This window comes from Sabethes cyaneus, chromosome 1, assembly GCF_943734655.1.
Source record: "Sabethes cyaneus chromosome 1, idSabCyanKW18_F2, whole genome shotgun sequence".
NCBI classification, from domain to species: domain Eukaryota; kingdom Metazoa; phylum Arthropoda; class Insecta; order Diptera; family Culicidae; genus Sabethes; species Sabethes cyaneus.
In genome coordinates, this window is record NC_071353.1 from 172,660,081 (window position 1) to 172,667,108 (window position 7,028).

Below are 7,028 nucleotides of genomic sequence, written 5' to 3' on the forward strand. Positions count from 1 at the left end.
GACTAATAGAAAAGCTCAACACTTTATGGATTCGTACTTTGAATGTCGCCGCTGCTGTTGACAATTATGAATGACCGGATATAATCCTACCGGAACTTTGCTGTTGATTGTGTTCTGCACCTCCGGGCACGTAATCCTCACCACTTTAACTCACAACATTGTTTCACAAGAAAGAAATACAAAACTTTGTTTCACTTAGGAATCACTAAAAAAAAGCACATAGTCAACATATTCTCATTCCGCAGTTAGCCACACTGTTACGACGCATCGGAATAATCCAATTAACCTCCTTTAGTCAAAGAACTCGCCCCTGCACTCACACCCACGTACACACTGATCCACGCGTTCCGAACCGCAAATCACCCGAGAAACCGCAGAACAGAACTGCACTAATCCCTGCAAAAAGGGGTTCACAACAAAAACACAACGCAACGAGCACCCGGTCGAGGGAACCGTCAAGTCCGAACCGTTCGCTTTCCGAGCGACTTCTGACCGCTGGTCCTCGCAGGACATCACTTTTTCTAATCGAGCCGCCGGTCACTCGCCATCAGCCGCCCTAGCATGGAATCCAGAACGGAAGTGCCGCTATCGGCTTCGTACTTGATCCACTTTGATCCGAAGCGACCGCATTGTGAACTTACTGCTTTGCTCCCTTCGGGGCGGGCACCAAAATCTGGCAGGAATCTGTGTCAACGGAAAACACGGGGCTAGCTTGCTTGCTAGCAAATGAACACCAACCGGTGCGCGGTGGTACCATGGCAACCGGGCTTGACCAAAACAATTCTTCGGGATTCGTTCGTACGGCTGTGGCAGGCCGCCGTGTGGTCAGCAAGCAGCGGCCTACTGCTATCATTACGAACAGCACGCGTCCGGCAACGCCGATATGCATCGGAATTCCGCCGCGCACTCACGCTGGGTCTTCCCTGGCGAGAGCCGAAAATTGGTTGTTTTAAAATGTTTCATCATAAAATCTGCGTCCGTCGGCTATTTATCACTCCAATGAGCGCGAGTTGTTCGTTTTTTTATGGCAGAGCAACTTCGAACAAGCGGAAAATTTTCTTATTACTTTCAATGAGTGGAGTTAATAAATTGCTGTGCGAAGAACGAAACAAAATGAAGATAATCCAGCAGGCAGGCAGAGCGTCCAGGCAGGTCATCATCATCGCTCCCCCGAAAAAAAAAACTAACACAAAAAAAAAGTCTTCGAGTGCAGCCCTCACATGTGGTCACTGTGGATGTTCCACTGCTGAAAGCAGTCGTAAAAGGAAATAAAAGAATAAACATACTGTCCCACCTCTACCTTGTGTACGGGTACGATGTGCTGTGGTCAGGCCGGCCAGCCGGCCGGCCAATGGCCGCATCGAATTTGGCTGCCCGGGTCACTTCGTTCGGGGCAAAACGGTGCTGGTGAAGGTTGAAGTACATCACGGGAAACGGATTTATGGCCATTACAATGTTCGCACGCAACTTCGAAACTCGCCGCCGCCTGCGCCTGCTCACCATTATAAGAGTGAACTCAAACTGCAAAAGTTGAACGCGTGAAGCGCGGTTGACCGCAAGCAAGCAACCGACGACGATCTCACAGCACAGCACAGCAGGCCACGCACGTAGCGTCGCGTTGCGGGCTTGACGAAATCTTCCACGGACTGCTGCGAAAGTTGCTTGCACAACATGTTTATTTTTCACTGCCACAATATTATTAATGTAATGTTGTAATGTGTAAACTTCTTTTTCGTTATTGTGTTGTAAGGTGGTAATTATAATCACCACTTAGCAAAGGTAAGCGATAAGCCCGCTACGCTGCGAGTGACCTTCAAAGTGTGTCGGAAATCGTTATCGCTAGAACGGAAATGGCTAACGGCATCACCCGCGGTAAGTTGTACCTAGCTAGGGGCTTGGCTATCTTTATTTTAGATACGAACCTTGAGCCCGATTTCCTAATACATCCGGAGACGTGATTACGGGTTAGATTCAATGGAACTGATTCACGCATGCGATGTTTTCGGGAGAAGGCCACTGTCAAAATAAACAGGAATGATACAATCGGTTGAACAAATAAAGGCAAAATAAATTGTGTCAAGTTCGTTTTGTTTGAATTTCGGAAACGCAAAATTAGATAATTCTATGGCAAATAACGATAACAGCATTGAATTTCTAATCGAATTACCTGGAAATTAGAATACTCACCATTACCATAGACAAGAATAAGAATAAAACTCACCAATATCTGCTGGTGACACATTCTCCACAGGGGTAGACTCGACTTTTGAATCAATTTTCGCGACCCATCTAATCAATTTTGTCTTAAAAGCACTCATCCGATTAGGTAAAATTTCCACAGTTAGTGAGAAGGTTAAAAAAATGTGTCAAATTTCGCTGTAACGTCACGCCATATTATTCCTCAAAGAAGGGTTTTTGCACCTGATTTGTAACGAAAAACAAAAACTTCTATAGACAATTCAATGATCTATCAAAATCTATAATGATATTTAGGATTGATAGGACTTCAAAAAAGTTATTGAGAAGAACCTATCACAAGTCTGAACAAAATACGTGACGTTGACCACCAAACAAAATACTACCTACATCAATGCATCCGTCAGCCCTAATTTGAGAGTTAACCCGAGTCAAGGGGTTTCCAGTAAGCCATCGCTGTCGCTCGTTCGAACTCAGTAAGGGATTACCGCTACTATTCAGTAAGCTTAGGCTGGCCTCTCCGGCAGTGGTCAGTCGGTTTCGTGATTCGGCCAAATAGGAGTTCGCCCTTTCGTGATACTAACACAACTAACTAACTACAACAACAACTAACAGGAGTCGGTAAACCTAGGAAATGCGAATTAACCTAGACCGATGTGATTACTTCGGAGGAAGGTTGCCCCTCGAAAAGTCATAAGATGCCATAAGAGTCAGAATGATGCCAAAAGGCCGTTATGCCAAATGTTTTTTTCTTCCTGATTGTCCCTTATGTCTATGCCAATGTTTTTATGGCAAACGACATTATACTAAACAGCATTTTGCGAAATGAATTTACATTAAATGCGTTCCGGTCCGGTTCCGGTTCTCAGTGTACTGTGAAGGAGCGATGGTTGGGTCAAGAGCGTGTTCATAGAAAATACCTAGCGTTAATTATGCCTATCGTCCATTATGCCTAACGTTCGTTACGATTAATATGCCTTAAATCCGAAATGCCTCACGTCACGCACCCGTTAACCCATCGAAAAACTGTCTGAATAACGCTGATGGATGCGTTGATAGAGAATTCTATTTTGCCCGTTAGCCAAAATACGCAAAGGTCGCATGAAGCAGAAGAAATTTTCTCACATTTACTTATGAGTCCTACGATGACCCTCGCTGGCTGTTTTTTCTTTGTGTCGGTGTCTTTCTTTGCCTGTTTTCCTTTATTCTTTTCCGTTTAACTTTCACAGCCTTCTTTGCTCATATTCTACTTTCTCCGTATGATCCTCTCTCTCTATCTGCATCTCCCTCTCGCTATCTTTCTTTATTTCTCCTTATCTTTCTTTATCTTTCGTTTCCATTCTCCTTTCCTAATCGTTCTTCTTATATCTCTCTTTTACCTTATTTTTTTTAATTTTTGTTTTGATTGTTTTTCTTTTCATCACTTTCTTCCTCTATCTTTAGTTTCTTATAACTCTTTCTTTATTCGTCTATCCTTCTTTTGTTATCTTTTTATCTGATTATCTTTATCTTTTTCTTTACTATCTTATTATTATCTCTCTATAAATTTTCCTTTTTTCTAACTCTACCTTTTGACTTTCATTTTTCCTGCTCAATCTTCTTTCTTTCTCTTTCTCTTTGTCTATTTTTCTGTTACCTTTTTCTCTTTATCTCTGGCTTTATCCCTCTTTCTTCATTTTTTAACTATTTTGCTATCTCTTTTCCTTTACCTCTTTATATTCTAGTCTCCCTTCCTATAGTTATTCATCTCTCTCCTTCAGAGTTGAGCTAGTTAGCATGGTTTTTGTACTAGAGCTTATTTAAGATAAACAGAACGATTGACCACATGCGTGGAAGAATTTTCTCGTTAAATGAGGTCCTCTTTAGGATTGGGCGATACCGTATCGATACCCGCGATATCGATACTCGAAGGCCGATATTTCGATATATTTCATCGATACTTACGACGTCGATATTATGATAAATCGATAATTTCATCCCGATACTGTTTTGATAAAGCGGGATATGCAGCTGAAAAAATATAGACTAAAACTAGGCCAGGAAAGGCTGAAAAAAACAATTTTTTAGGGTTTTTTCTCGTGCTGTTTTCTTTTCAGGTAACTACTAAGCTTAAGCGGGGTACGCTGCTGAAAAGAAAACAGCTCAAGAAAAAATCTTGCTATTTACCGAAGAAATTTTGACAACTCCAATGCAAGCAACCACCTGTCATTTTTTCTTGTGGTAATAATTGCGCCGGATATTATTCCGTACGGAAAAGTGACGTTTTAATTCACCTGCATGTAAAACTGCGCCATCTGAATGTGAAATAATATTTCTTATGAAGTGCGTACTGCTTAAGAAATCGTAAACGAAATCGATTTCTTGAGCATTTCTTGTCCTATCTTTTTACCCATTACTTTTCAGCAGCGTACCCCGCTTTAATTCTCAAATTTACTTTATTGGAAACTAGCTGACCCGACAAACTTCATATTGCCGCAAATTAACCTGTGTTGTCAAGGGGTCGGACACTCAGCACATAGTGCCCCGGCACTGCAGAGATATTAAACGGCACACCTCTAAAGCCTTATAAAAATAACATTTATAGGGCTTTATACACCTCCGGTTCAATTTTACATATGAAATGGGAGCACTGCCAGTTGTCAAAATCATCTCGCACGGTTGCCAGATCTATCAGATTTTAACGAATCTAACAAATCTTGCAGTTCGGCACTTTCGGTACAGCACCGGCACAGTTCGGTTCGTTTCAAGTCGCCTAACATAAAAACGGCTGTGCCGAGTGACCGACCCCTTGTGTGTTGTACATAAATCATGAATCACGGATGATCTTTGTCACAATCTCGAGTTTTGCAAGCCCCCCAGTGGAAGGCGCTTCCGACGGCGGGTCACCGGCAACACTCGCGACCGTCTCGTCCTGAATGATCTAGTGTTACTATAGATAGTTTTTGTGGTCTTGTATTGACTAATGTTTTATGGAAGAGTCTCGAATTTCTCGAGTTCGATTAGTTTTTGAGTTTCGCAAAAATTTCTGTTTTATTTGTATGAGAGTCCATATCCCCCTACCACAGGGGTGAGAGGTCTCTAACTATCGTAAAATAAATTCATGACTCCAAAATCTCCCACATGCCAAATTTGGTTCCATTTGATTGATTAGTTCCCGAGATAAGAGGAAATTTGCATTTCATTTGTATGGAAGCCCACCCTCTTAAAGAGGAGATGGGCCATAACTCGCTTTCTAAAGAAGAGAGGGGTCTCAATTCACCATAGAAAAAAATCTTGCGTCCAAAACCACTTAAATGTCAAATTTGGTTCCATTTGCTTGATTAGTTCTCGAGTTATGAGGAAATTTGTTTTTCATTTGTATAGGAGCCCCCCCCCCTCTTAAAGTGGGGAAATCCATAGAAAATATACCATAGAAAATATTCTTGCCTACAAAAACACCCACATGATAAATTTGGTTCCATTTGCTTGATTAGTTCTCGAGTTATGAGGAAATTTGTATGGAAGCCCCTCCTTTTAAAGAGGAGAGGAGTTATAATTCCCCTTATAAAGAGGGGAGGGGTCTCAATTTACCATAGAATAAATTCTTGTCACCGAAAACACCCACATGCCAAATTTTGTTCTATTTGCTTGATTAGTTGTCGAGTTATACAGAAATTTGTGTTTCATTTGTATGGGAGCCCCCCCTCTTAGTGGGGGGAGGGGTTTCTAACCATCACTAAAACCTTTCCTGGCCCCAAAAAACCTCTAGATGCATACTTTCATGCCGATTGGTTCAGTAGTTTTCGATTCTATAAGGAACATACAGACAGACAGACAGAAATCCTTCTTTATAGGTATAGATGACCTCGGCACAGCCGTTTTTATGTTAGACGACTTGAAACGAGCCGAACTATGCCGATTTCGGTACAAGTGCCGAACTGCAAGATTTGTTAAATTCGTTATAATCTTATCGATCTGGCAACCGTGCGAGATGATTTTGACACCTGGCGGTGCTCCCATTTCATATGTAAAATTGAACCGGAGATGTGCCGCTTGATATCTTTGAAGTGCCACGGCACAATGTGCTGAATGTCCGACGCCTTGGAATTGACTCTTAGGTAAAACCTTGAACAATGTCACTTACATGTTTAACGCTTATTGAACAGTAAGTGCGTACGATATGCGATTTTCAGCAATTCAAAACTGACCAGAGAGCACATAGAGTAGTATTGGGCGTTGAAGGCATTAACAAAGACTTTCCAGCTTTTTACGCGCCATAATAGCGGTGAAAGTGGCAGAGGTGGGACAGAGATCGAGCAGAGCTAGAACCGGAAAGGAGCAACTCCCGGTGGAACTCTGCAGGAATGGCCAAGAACCGCCAGCAACGACACATCACTGGATGGTTTCAGGGGTTTGGGAGAGAGCTGCCGGATGAGTGGATTGAGGGTGTGGTTTGTCCCATCTACAGAAAGGGCGATCGGATAGATTGCTGTAATTCCCGCAGCATAACGCTGGTCAAAATCACCAACAGTTACGTCGTCTATCCCCGGTGGCTGGAGAGTTCGTAGGGTAGTACCAGGTGGGCTTTTGAAGGCCCGTGCTACTACGGATCAAATTTTTACTCTTCGGCATGTCATCTAGATGTGTCGGGAGTACAACCTATCATATTTTTGTGGATTCCGGGGCAGCGTACGATTCAGTCGAGCGTGAACAGCTGTGGTGCGGTTTTTCATACGAAGCGACGTGTCCGAAATAGAGATGTACTAGAGCGAGTGATGTGTTGCGTGCGTGTTTTGGGGGCACTCTCTTTGCTTAACATGTTTTTTATTGATTAATTTTTATGAATCCCTTTT